The sequence below is a fragment of the Callorhinus ursinus genome, unplaced genomic scaffold, assembly GCF_003265705.2.
Source record: "Callorhinus ursinus isolate GAN/ISIS: 27379988/994484 unplaced genomic scaffold, GSC_fseal_2.0 scaffold27, whole genome shotgun sequence".
NCBI lineage: Eukaryota > Metazoa > Chordata > Mammalia > Carnivora > Otariidae > Callorhinus > Callorhinus ursinus.
Genome location: NW_027397089.1, coordinates 2,197,109 through 2,211,101, shown reverse-complemented (window position 1 = coordinate 2,211,101; position 13,993 = coordinate 2,197,109). Strand labels below are relative to the sequence as shown.

The 13,993-nt window shown below is 38.3% G+C and overlaps 1 long non-coding RNA gene across 1 annotated transcript in view; it reads left to right on the top strand.

Moving 5' to 3' along the window:
- LOC141370144 (uncharacterized) overlaps positions 1-11,030 on the top strand; it is a 355,774-nt gene extending 344,744 nt beyond the window's left edge. The window contains exon 3 of the long non-coding RNA XR_012373937.1: positions 10,976-11,030. This is a non-coding gene — a long non-coding RNA (uncharacterized lncRNA). The remainder of the gene's footprint in view (positions 1-10,975) is intronic.
- The last annotated feature ends 2,963 nt before the right edge of the window (positions 11,031-13,993 follow it).

Below are 13,993 nucleotides of genomic sequence, written 5' to 3'. Positions count from 1 at the left end.
TTGCTGCTATAAACATCGGGGTGCACGTACCCCTCTGGATCCCTACATTTGTATCTTTGGGGTAAATACCCAGTAGTGCAATTGCTGGATCATAGGGTAGCTCTATTTTCAACTTTTTGAGGAACCTCCATACTGTTTTCCAGAGTGGTTGCACCAGCTTGAATTCCCACCAACAGTGTGGGAGGGTTCCCCTTTCTCCACATCCCCGCCAACATCTGTCGTTTCCTGACTTGTTATTTTTAGCCATTCTGACTGGTGTGAGGTGGTCTCTCATTGAGGTTTTGATTTGGATTTCCCTGATGCCGAGCGATGTTGAGCACTTTTTTCATGTGTCTGTTGGCCATTTGGAGGTCTTCTTTGGAAAAATGTCTGTTCATGTCTTCTGCCCATTTCTTGATTGGATCATTTGTTCTTCGGGTGTTGAGTTTGATAAGTTCTTTATACATTTTGGATTCTAGCCCTTTATCTGATATGTCATTTGCAAATATCTTCTCCCATTCTGTCAGTTGTCTTTTGCTTTTGTTGACTGTTTATTTTGCTGTGCAAAAGCTTTTTATCTTGATGAAGTCCCAATAGTTCATTTTTGCCCTTGCTTTCCTTGCCTTTAACGATGTTTCTAGGAAGAAGCTGCTGACGCTGAGGTCGAAGAGGTTGCTGCCTGTGTTCTCCTTTAGGATTTGGATGGACTCCTGTCTCACATTTAGGTCTTTCAAACATTTTGAGTCAATTTTTGTGTGTGCTGTAAGGAAACGGTCCAGTTTCATTCTTCTGCGTGTGGCTGTCCAATTTTCCCAACACCATTTGTTGAAGAGACTGTCTTTTTTCCACTGGACATTCTTTCTTGCTTTGTTGAAGATGAGTTGAACATAGAGTTGAGGGTCCACTTCTGGGCTCTCTATTCTGTTCCATTGATCTATGCGTCTGCTTTTGTACCAGTACCATACTGTCTTGATGATGACAGTTTTGTAATAGAGCTTGAAGTCTGGAATTGTGATGCCACCAGCTTTACATTTCTTTTACAACATTCCTCTGTCTATTCGGGGTCTTTTCTGGTTCCATACAAATTTTAGGAGCATTTGTTCCATTTCTTTGAAAAAAGTGGATGGTATTTTGATAGGGATTACATTGAATGTGTAGATTGCTCTAGGTAGCATTGACATCTTCACAATATTTGTTCTTCCAATCCATGAACATGGAACGTTTTTCCATTTCTTTGTGTCTTCCTCAATTTCTTTCATGGGTATTTTATAGTTTTCTGAGTACAGATTCTTTGCCTCTTTGGTTAGATTTATTCCTAGGTATCTTGGTTTTCAGTGCGATTGTAAATGGGATCAGCTCCTTAATTTCTCTTCTGTCTTGTTGCTGGTATATAGGAATGCCACTGCTTTCTGTGCATTGATTTTATATCCTGCCACTTTACTGAATTCCTGTATGAGTTCTAGCAGTTTTGGGGTGGAGTCTTTTGAGTTTTCCACATAAAGTATCATAGCATTTGCAAAGAATGAGAGTTTGACTTCCTCTTTGCCGATTTGGATGCCTTTTATTTCTTTTTGTTGTCTGATTGCTATGGCTAGGACTTCTAATACTATGTTGAATAGCATTGGTGATGGTGGACATCCCTGCCGTGTTCCTGACCTTAGGGGGAAAGCTCTCAGTTTTTCCCCATTGAGAATGATATTTGCTGCGGGTTTTTCATAGATGGCTTTTATGATATTGAGGTATGTACCCTCTATCCCTATACTTTGAAGAGTTTTGATCAAGAAAGGATGCTGTACTTTGTCAAATGCTTATTCTGCATCTATTGAGAGGATCATATGGTTCTTGTTCTTTCTTTTATTAATGTATTCTATCACATTGATTGATTTGTGGATGTTGAACCAAGTTTGCAGTCCAGGGATAAATCCCACTTGGTCGTGGTGAATAATCCTTTTAATGTACTTTTGGATCCTATTGGCTAGTATTTTGGTGAGAATTTTTGCATCCATGTTCATCAAAGATATAGGTCTGTAATTCTTCTTTTTGATGGGGTCTTGGTCTGGTTTTGGGATAAAGGTAATGGTGGCCCCATAAAACGAGCTTGGAAGTTTTCCTTCCATTTCCATTTTTTGGAACAGTTTCCAAAGAAGAATAGGTATTAATTCTTTAAATGTTTGGTAGAATTCCCCTGGGAAGCCATCTGGCTCTGGGCTTTTGTTTGTTGGGAGATTTTTGATGACTGCTTCAATATCCTTAATGGTTTTCTATTTCTTCCTGGTTCAGTTTTGGTAGTTTATACATCCCTAGGAATGCACCCATTTCTTCCAGATTATCTAATTTGCTGGCATAGAGTTGCTCATAATATGTTCTTATAATTGTTTGTATTTCTTTGGTGTTGGTTGTGATCTCTCCTCTTTCATTCATGATTTTGTTGATTTGGGTCATTTCTCTTTTCTTTTTGATAAGTCTGGCCAGGGGTTTATCAATCTTGTTAATTCTTTCAAAGAACCAGCTCCTAGTTTCGTTGATCTGTTCTACTGTTCTTTTGGTGTCTAGTTCATTGATTTCTGCTCTGATCTTTATTATTTCTCTTCTCCTGCTGGGTTTAAGCTTTATTTGCTGTTCTTTCTCCAGCTCCTTTAGGTGTAGGGTTAGGTTGTGTATTTGAGACCTTTCTTGTTTCTTGAGACAGGCTTGTATTGCTATATACTTTCCTCTTAGGACTGCCTTTGCTGCATCCCAAAGATTTTGAACAGTTGTGTTTTCATTTTCTTTTGTTTCCATGAATTTTTTAAATTCTTCTTTAATTTCCTGTTTGACCCATTCATTCTTTAGTAGGATGCTCTTTAGCCTCCATGTATTTGAGTTCTTTCCAACTTTCCCCTTGTGATTGAGTTCTAGTTTCAAAGCATTGTGGTCTGAAAACATGCAAAGAATGATCCCAATCTTTTGGTACCAGTTGAGACCTGATTTGTGACCTAGGATGTGATCTGTTCTGGAGAGTGTTCCATGGGCACTAGAGAAGAATGTGTATTCTCTTGCTTTGGGATGGAATGTTCTGAATATATCTGTGAAGTCCATTTGGTCCAGTGTGTCATTTAAAGTCTTTATTTCCTTCTTGATCTTTTGCTTAGATGATCTGTCCATTTCAGTGACGGGGGTGTTAAAGTCCCCCACTATTATTGTATTGTTGTCGATGTGTTTCTTTGCTTTTGTTATTAATTGCTTTATATGAGTGATTGCTCCCAAGTTAGGGGCATAGATATTTACAATTGTTAGATCTTCTTGTTGAATAGACCCTTTAAGTAGGATATAGTGTCCTTCCTCATCTTTTATTATAGTCTTTGGTTTAAAATCTAATTTGTCTGTTCTAAGGATTGCCACCCCAACTTTCTTTTGATGTCCATTAGCATGGTAAATGGTTTTCCACCCTCTCACTTTCAATCTGGGGGTGTCTTTGGGTCTAAAATGAGTCTCTTGCAGACAGCATATCAATGGGTCTTCTTTTTTTATCCAATCTGATACCCTGCCTGTGTCTTTTGATTGGGACATTTAGCCCATTTACATTCAGGGTAACTATTGAAAGGTATGAATTTAGTGCCATTGTATTACCTGTAAGGTGACTGTTAACTGTCTGTTGTCTGTGTTCGTTTCTGCTCTTTCCTGCTTTTAGGTTCTCTCTTTGCTTAGAGGATCCCTTTCAATATTTCTTGGAGGGCTGGTTTCGTGTTTGCAAATTCCTTTAGTTTTTGTTTGTTTTGGAAGCTTTTTATCTCTCCTTCTATTTTCAGTGATAGCCTAGCTGGATATAGTATTCTTGGCTGCATATTTTTCTCGTTTAGTGCTCTGAAGATATCTTGCCAGTCCTTTCTGGCCTGCCAGGTCTCTGTGGATAGGTCTGTTGCCACTCTAATGTTTTTACCATTGTAGGTTACATATCTCTTCTCCCGAGCTGCTTTCAGGATTTTCTCTTTGTCTCTGAGACTCGTAAGTTTTACTATTAGATGTCGGGGTGTTGACCTATTATTATTGATTTTGAGAGGGGTTCTCTGCCTCCTGGATTTTAATGCCTGTTTCCTTCCTCACATTAGGGAAGTTCTCTGCTATAATTTGCTCCAATATACCTTCTGCCCCTCTCTCTCTTTCTTCTTCTTCTGGGATCCCAGTTATTCTAATATTGTTTCATCTCATGGTATCACTTATCTCTCGAATTCTGTCCTCATGATCTAGTAGTTGTTTATCTCTCTTTTTCTCAGCTTCTTTATTTTCCATCATTTGGTCTTCCATATCACTAAATCTCTCTTCTGCCTCATTTATAACCTTTTTGGTTTCGACTTTTATTTCTCCAGAAAGGGTTTCTCTAATATCTTCCATGCTTTTTTCAAGCCCAGCTAGTATCTTTAAAATCGTCATTCTGAACTCTAGTTCTGACATCTTACTAATGTCCGTATTGATTAAGTCCCTGGCAGGTGGTACTGCCTCTTGTTCTTTTTTTTGAGGTGAGTTTTTCTATCTTGTCATTTTGCCCAGAGGAGAATAGGTGAATGAGGGAGCAAACTGCTAACAGGGTAACAACGACCCCAGAAAAATATACACTAAAGAAATCAGAAGAGTCCTGAAACCAGGGGAAAAGAAAGGGAAAGAAAGAACAAAAAAGATTAAAAAAAAAAGGAATATGATCAAGTATGATCAGGCTGGTGCATAGATCAGTGCCACACACTACACTTGGGCGTATTTGGTCTGTTAGAAGGAAGTGCCTCCCAAAATTTTAAAGCAAGAAAAACTTATATATGTACAAAAATAAGGGTAAATACAATGAAGGGATGGCACATGACTGTAAATATGAAAATTATAAAAGATTTAATAAAAGGAATTGATAAGAAGTTGGTTGAAAAAACAAAAAGAGGGATACCTGAGTGGCTCAGTCAGTTAAGCGGCTCCCTTCAGCTCTGCTCATGATCCCAGGGTCCTAGGATCGAGTACCATATCAGGCTCCTTGCTCCATGGGGAGTCTGCTTCTCCCTCTGCCTGCTCTGCTTGCCACTCCCGCTGCTTGTGCTCTTTCTCTCTGGCAAATAAATAAATATAATCTTAAAAAAAAAAAAGAAGAGGAATTAAAAAAAAGGGAGAGAATGTGATTAGGCAGGAGACTAGAACAAAGCCATACACTAGAGATTCAGGGTATATTTTGGTCTGTTAGAAGAAAGTGTTTCCCAAAATTTTAAAGAGAGAACAACTTATATACATACAAAAATGAGGTTGAGTACTATGAAGGAATAGAATATGACTCTAAAAATGAAAAATAAAAAAGATTTTTAAAAAAGGGATTGATAAGATGTTGGTTGAAAAAGGGAAAAAGAAAAATTCAAAAAAAGAAAAGAAAAAGAAAATTAAAAAAAATTAACCTTGAAAGACTAAAGAATCATGGGGAAAAAAGTCATGAATTCTATGTGCAGTATTCCCCTAGTGCTGCGTTTTGCCGTTCTCATTGATTGGTAAACTTGGTCTTGGCTGGCTGTTTTTGCTGATCTTCTGGGGGAGGGGCCTGTGGTTCTCAAATGTCTTTGCCGGAGGCGGAATTGCCCCGCCCTTGCCAGGGGCAGGCTAAGTAATCTGCTCGGGTTTGCTCTTGGGAGTTTTTGTTCCCTGCAAGCTTTCCCTACAGCTTTGCAGGACCAGAGTGAAAATGACGGATTCCCAATCTCCTCCCGGAGGAGCCAAGAACTTAGGGCCCCACTCCTCAGTGAGCCGCCAGAGAAAAGCAGTCAATTACTCCTGTCTCCCCGGACTCCGGCTGCACTCTGTGCTCACCCAGCCTGTGACCGAACGTTTCTATCTCTGGCTCACGACCCTGTGTGGAGTCTCCAAGCCCAGCAGATCCCTGCAGTGCACTCCTTCGCTGCTCCTCCTGGGGGAGGAAGGGGAGTCTCCCCGGATCTGCAGCTTGTTGGGTCCCTGCTGGAGGAGCAGTGGCCCGACTGTGCAGCAGATCACGGTTTATGGCAACCCTGAGCTGAGAGCCCACTCCTCGACTCCGTCTCTGCAGCCAGCTTCCCTGCTCCGATACCTGGGAGATCTGCCACACTCAGGCACCCCTGGTCTTTCTTTTACCCCAAGGGTCCTGAGACCACACTGTCCCAGTGAGGGTTCCACCCCCCGCTTAGCCACTGGAGCAATGTCCCTCAGTGGAGCCGCCGACTTCTAAAAGTTCCAATTTTGTGCTCTGCTGCTCTATCACTTGCCAGTATCCGCTGTCGAGGCTCCCTCCTCCCTCCTTCTATCTTCCCATCTATCACCTCGGATTCACTTCTCTGCATGTCCTACCTTCCAGAAAATGGTTGCTTTTCTGTTCAAAGAGTTGATGCTATTCTTTTCTTTGATCTCCTGTTGAGTTCGTAGATGTTCAGAATGATTTGATACCTATCTAGCTAAATTCCTGAGACCAGACGAAATTTAGGTCTCCTACTCCTCTGCCGTCTTGCTCCTTCCCCCTCAAAACAAGATAATTCTTACCTGTGGTGCCAGAACCTTTGTTATAATATGGGTTAAGGCTTTGAGGTCTTTGATAATCTAGAAGGCTATTGAATCAATTATTTTCTAATGTTCAGAATATATACTACACATGATTTATAGAGCTTACCAGCATATATTGTAGATGTGCCCCAATTGGAGAAAAAGAGTGGAAGAGCTCGGGCACAGTGTTTATTCCTGAATATCTTTGCTTTTCAAAATCAGACAAAATAATGAAGTGGACCAAAACCTTAGAGTCTTTGCTAGAATTTCTCAGTGGGTGGTCTGCACACCAGATACCTCAGAATTAACTTAAGTGTTAAACATAGATTTCCTGGCCCTTACTACCAGATCAACTAAATCAAAATCTCTTCAGGCTTACCTGATATACATTAGTGTTTGAAAGCCACTGCTGAACGAATGACAACCATTCATTAATTCATTTATGCATTCATCTGTGCCTTCAGTTAACAGGACTTTGGAATGCCTACTGCAGCAAGAAACTGTGCAAGGCACTGAAGAGGAAACAGAACTAAAACACTGTGACTGGCTAGTCCAGTTTATATTTTAACAGAGGAGATTAGAAATATATACAAATGATAATAATACTGTGAAAAGCCTAAAACACATAGAATTCTGTAAATCTTGTAGAGTGTTTTGACATGAGATATTTCATTTTAACCTTGTAATATCCTGATAGCTACTTCTAATATTGCACTTATTAGGCTGTATACTACTTCATCAGTGTTTGCATACCCATGACAGCATGAATTCCCCAAGAATAGGACCTGAGTTTATCCAGCTGGATCTCTTGGACAATGACAGTAGGGCACACACATCCAAATCTGAAGTTTGTTAAACTGACTAAAAAGTATTATTATGCCTTAGAGTACAGACAACTTTAATATGTTGAAAAAAATCTCTAATCCCACCACTTTCTAAAGATTCATTTTATCCCTTATTCCACTCATGTCCTCATATGTCATCCTAAAATTATTTTGGTGTCGATTTCATTCAAATCCAATCATGTTTTGACCATTTAGCAGATTGTATGTATCATGTTAACTGCTTGAGATAGTTAAATAAATGACAGACTCTCTGCTTAGAAGAGTGTTGTATGCTAGTGACGGAAATAGACACATAAGTAAATTAATATTTTTCAATATAAAAATATCTATGATAAATTATAGTAAACAGCACTTTAAAAACAGAAGCAGGGAATAATCATTTAAACCCATGGAAGGGTGTCAAGGTATATTTCATTATTTTGTTTAATTTTAATGCTCATTTAGTTTATTTTTTAACATTCTTTTCAGCATCTCTTTATGCATTTATATACATATACATACAAGTTTATATAAAGAGGACCATATTATATATGCTCTTTCAGTAGAGACATGATTCTATAGTTCATTTGTTTGTTTTATTTTCTATCATCTTCTTCCATTCATTCCAAGGTAACCAGTGTTAAGTAAATTCCATGCTTTTGTTTTTAGGGGACAGATTCCCAGCAGTGGGAGTGCCAGATTGAAGGGTGTGTGTAGTGTTAAAGCAAAAACTGCACTGGACAAAGTTAATCAGACACGGAAGACTATATTCAAGTCTTATTCAAGGCTATTGCAATAGGGAAGAGAGAACACAACTAAGTCAGCTCAATTCTGCTGAAATAAAAGGAGTGTTCAGGAGCTGGGATGGGACTACAGGAATCACTGGCCATCTGTGTTTGCTCATTAGCTTTACCCAAAGGAAAAGTACTCAGTCCTCATATCTTCATGACAGGAGATAGCTTTAAAATTGAAGCAAGGCACTCACTGAAATTAGGTCCCTACTATCACACAGAGATTAGGGGATAGGAGCACTGTCTTCCTAGATGAGTACATTTTAAAAGTATGGCTCCTAGGTCCTTGGGAAGGATAGTCCTGGGTTATAGAACTGACCAGACTTTTGAAAAGATTTACACTTCCAAGGGACAGAGAAAGATTTATAGTTACAAGTTTTCTAAAGTAAATGCTGTAAGAGAATAGGGACCTCAGCCATTAGGCCATCTGGATTTGGTAAGGGCCACAGTGAAAAGGAGGTCAGGAGCCAGGAGATAGGAAGAAAGCTGTCTAAAGTTCAATCAAGCTGAGGGAAACATAAGGCCATCTTAGCTGGTAGATTTAATTTTAATGGATATCACCAGATTGATTATTTTGTCAAAGGTCTATAATGATTTACATTGTACCACTTCCCCACCGTCTCAACATTAGAAATACAGCTGATTTTATGCCCTTACATTGTGATAGGTAAAAAAGTAACATTTCGTTTTTGTTTGGACTTATATTTTCCTAACTACTAAGAAGACTGAGTATCTTTGGGCCATTTAATTATCTTTACTATATTACGATTATTGGTTATTTTGACTAAAACATTTTTTGAGTGATTGCCTGGGGCCAGGGTGAGGGCAAATGAACAAGAGGAACCTTTGGGGATGATGGAATGTTCTATATCTTCGTTGTGGTGAGGCTTATATGAGTTTGTATATTTGTCAAAACTCCTCAAACTATACACTTAAACTGGCTAAATTTTATATATAATGATACCTCCATAAAGTTGGGGGAGGGATATTAGAAAAAAAATGCTTAGCAAATGGTACAATTAAGGTTTGTGTATTCATTGTATGCAAATTTGATACATCAAAAGAAAACCCTAGCAAATATGGAATTCTAATTAACAGTTTACATGCTGAAATATTTAGGAGTTATGTTGATGTATTCAAGTTCCTTTGAGATGCACTGAAAATATAAAGTGAATTAATGGATGAATAAAGGAATGGATAGGCAGATATTGACAAAATAAATGGTTTATCATTTATGTAAAGGATAGATGTTGATATAACAATTGTTAATTGTAGGTCTAAGTAGTGAGTATATGCCTGTTTAGCAAAATCTTGTAACATTGAAAGCCTTGAAAACTTTCATAATAAATATTTATAGTAAAACTATATCCTGAACACCTAGGTTGCTAGCTGTTCCAACCAACCTAGGTTGCTATATATACTAAAATTTCTTCTAAGATTTTAATGCTTTATATGGTAGGCAGAATCATAAGATCACCCTCAAGATTCCTAGCCCCTGACATACACTCATCTTCTCCCATTTATTCAATAAAACGGGAATCTAGTTGCTCTGTGAAGGAATTTTATAGATGTAATTAGCATCCCAAATCAGTTAATTTTCAGATAGGGAGATTATCCTCAATGAGGCTAATCAGATGTACCCTTTTAAGGCTCTTTCTGGCTCCAATGTTGGTCCAGTTGTTATGCAATGTCACCAGGACTCATTGTTTTGCTTCACCATCTTTGATATATTGGCTTGATCTTATAAGAGGATTAAAGTAAGACACAATAGAGCAAACTCAGTTTCCCTTGCCTCATTAGTCTCCTAGCTTTCCCCCCCCTCTTTCTTTTACTCTTTATTTATGTATTTATTTTGTTAGTTAGTTCCTTCCCTCTCTCTCCTGAGGGTTAACTAATAGAGTAGCTGCAAAGCTTATAAAAACAGCTCTCACTCTGGCCCCGAAGATCAGCCCACTGGGTCTGTCTCCAAAAAAGGTTGGTGATGACATCGCCAAGGCAACCAGTGATTGGAAGGGTCTAAGGATTATGGTGAAACTGACCATTCAAAACAGACAGGCCCAGATTGAAGTGGTACCTTCTGCCTCTGCCCTGATTATCAAAGCCCTCAAGGAACCACCAAGAGACAGAAAGAAGCAGAAAAACATTAAGCACAGTGGAAATATCACTTTTGATGAGATTGTCAATATTGCCTGACAGATGTGACACCGATCTTTAGCCAGAGAACTCTCTGGAACCATTAAAGAAATCCTGGGGGCTGCCCAGTCTGTGGGCTGCAATGTTGACAGCCACCACCCTCATGACATCATAGACGACATCAGCAGTGGTGCAGTGCAATGCCAAGCTAGTTAACTACAAAGGAAAATGTTTCAATAAAGGATCATTTGACAACCAAAAAAAAAAAAAAAAAAAAACAGCTCTCAAAAGCACCCTTCTTGAATTTCACCAAAGATCCCAAGCAAGAGGCATTAAAGGAGGAGGAGGAGGTGGAGATGGAGGAGGAGGAGAAGAAGAAGAAGAAGTCGTCTCCAATCAATCCAGTGAAAACTGCTACGTGACCCAAACCACCAGGACTCATGCCTCTTCTTCTCAGGCCTTAAAACTACAATCCCACTTTGACTTGGGGAGTCAGCCACTCCTCAGATACTCCCTCATGCTTATCAGATGAATAAAGTGTCTGAACTCTACTTGAGTCAATTAAACTTTTTTTCCATTGATAACCTTTAGGCTTATCACTTTATAGCTGCAAGATGGTTGCCATATTTCCTGGAAGGGCATGGAGTAACAATGTCCAAGGGCAGAGGAGGTTTTCCTCCTGTGTTTATTTTAAGGAAGAAATTATATCTCAGAGACTGAGTCATACTTCTCCCTCAGATCCCCGTGGCCAGGACTGAGTCACATTCTGATGTCCTACTGCAATGGAAGCTAGCAAGGTGACTATTCAATATTTTTAGCTGCTCTAATGGGAGGTAAGTCAGCAAGAAAGAAATCCTGAGGATGGGAGGAATGACTACAGAGTATGTAGCCAGCAGTGCAGAGCACCACATTCCAAAATGTTATTGAATATGTCGTATCATTTCACGTTAGTATGTTCAGTTTTTCAAGTGTACAGACACACTTTTATGACACTCTTTCCTAATATTTTGATTGCAATTAGAAGAGTTTTCAAGTAAAGCCAAACTATTTCAACATACTTTAAATAATAGATGATTTTCCTGTTTGAAAATCAGCTGGAAGAAAGCCACAGAGAGGTTCTTCATAAGAAATTTAGATGCTGGCATATAGCTGCTGGAGCAAAATAATCAGCATCAATAAAAAAAAAAAACATGTTATCAAAAGTGAAACAAAATGGTTAACTTGTATGTTAATATCATTAACAGTAAGGGCCATGTGCTAGCCCTGAAACCAAACTAGGAAACCAGAACAAAGTCTCCCCCTTTTGTGTCCTCTATTATTTGAGGATGTGTTTCTGTTCAGGTCAATATCCATCATAGGTAACTTGCTAGTGAAATAAGCAGTGTTGCCAAGCAACAGGGAAAAAAATGATGTTGGAGAAAGCCATCTCTTTGAAGCAATAGCTGACAAAAAAGCGGTTGCTGAATGTCATTTAACATGCATAAAAACTGAACCTCGTGATCATCTGCAGTTAAGTGTGTCATGCTGCTCTGCACTGCTAATGTTTTTAAAGTTGAATAAAAGGTAAGGAAGAGAATGAAATACGGACCCTCCCATCACACAGCAGGTGGCTCCAAGAGAATAGCCAATTGATGATTCCGACATGTTGGTGTATTCTGAGGTATAAATTGCCAGTCAGTAATCATATTATTGTTCTTTTCCCCCAACATGACATCTTCCTATTTTTTCTTTTGGCCCATATTTGCAAAACATATATCTGATAAGGGACTGGTATTTGGAATATATAAAGAACTCACAAAACAAGAAGGAAACAAACAACCCAGTTAAAAAATAGGCAAAAGACTTTAATAAATATTTCACCAAAGAAGATTAAAACTTTAAATATAGACGGGAAATAAATACATGAAGCTCAACATCACCAATTAGAGAAATCTAAACTGAAACCACAGTGACATACTTCTTCACACCTATAGCAATGGCTAAAGAAACCAAAACAAGAACAAGCAACCAAAAAAAAAAAAAAAAAAAAAAAAAAAGAAACCAAAATAAAAATACCATTATTAGAAAGTACCAAAAATTGCTGAAGGTGTAGAGTAACTAGAACTTTCATACATTTTTGGTAGAATGTAAAAATGGTACTATCACTATGGAAACAGTTTAGGAGTTTTCTTATAAAGTTAAACATACACTTAACAAACAACTCAGTAATTCTGCTCCTAGATATTACTCAAAAGAAATAAAATTGTATGTCCTCCCAAGAACCTGCATGTAAATATATCTAACTGGTTTTATTCTTAAATTTCCAAAAATAGAAATAATTCAAATATCTATCAGCTGCTGAATGGAAAAACAAACTCATAAATGCATAAAACAGGATCCTACTCAGAAATCCAAAAGAACACACCACCAATAAATGCAGCAATATAGATGAATCTCCAGTGCATTGTACTAAATGTAAAAAAGCCAAACTAAAAAATAAAAGTCCTCATACTATATACTTTCATTTTCATGGCAGTGACAGTTTGGAAAAGTCAAAACCACAAGGGACAGAAAACCAATCAATGGTTGCTGGGACTGAGAGTGAAGGAAAATGATTGTCTAAACATGAGAGAGCTTTTTGTGGTGATAGAAATGTTCTTTCTATATGTTGATTGTGATGGTGATTACGTGACTGTGTACATTTTCAAAATCCGTAAACACTACACTTCAAAAGGTTGAATTTACTTACTGCAGCAATATTATACCTTAATAATCCTGACTCCATAAAGTGACAACATGAACTTGGGGTGCCTGGGTCCTCCCTCTTCCTCTGCTCCTCTCCCTGCTTGTGCTCTCCCTCTCTCTCTAATAAATAAACTCTTTAAAAAAAAAAAATTCAGTTACTTACAATCACTTACTCTCATAGATCTGCAGGTCATCCGGGAAGTTTTGCCTCAAGTTGATATTACTAAGAGAGTTCTGCTCCTTACTGCTCTCTCTCTTGGGACCAATGGGCTATCTGGGGTGTGATTCTTCTCATGGGGCTGGCATTTTAAAGGCTTTGCATTCATAAAGTCTTCCAACATCTCACTGACTAAATCAAACACTTGGAGAGCCCAAAATCAAGGAGAGGAGATCAAACTAGTGAAACTCCACTCTGTCCTGTATCTTCCTATCCCTGGAAGAGTGGCGAATTGAAGCCAATACTCTAATCTACTATACTATCTAAAACAAATTGGTCATGCACAATTTTAAGGAGCTTTTGGTGAATCAGGGTTATGGAAAATTAGAGGAAGGTGACATTATCTACTTCCCACCAACACACTAGCATGTTATAATGAAAGCAAATCTCAGAGCAAATTTTACCACATACCAACATTTATGGAATAAATAATCTTTAGAAGAAGGAAGAAAATAATTTACATAACCTGTTCTGTCAGTTTGATAGATGCCCATCTCCTTCTCTCTCTCTCTCTTTGTTTTTAGGCACTGACCTGATATTGTATGAACAGTTGACTTGAGGCAAATATAATTATATTCTAGATGCAACATTCTATACACTTGGAAGTGGCTTATAATTATCATCAGCCAACCAAAATCCTTCATGCCAATAGATGGAGAAAGGATTCTTTCAGAATCAAGGTTTTCAGCACCCCTCTCAAGCACATAGGCCACACGGTTTGCTAGATGCATATATCCTGTTCAACTGATGTGGACAGCATGTCTAAAATGTTTGAGCTAATCTTCTTACCTTTATTTTCACTGATTTCATCAATG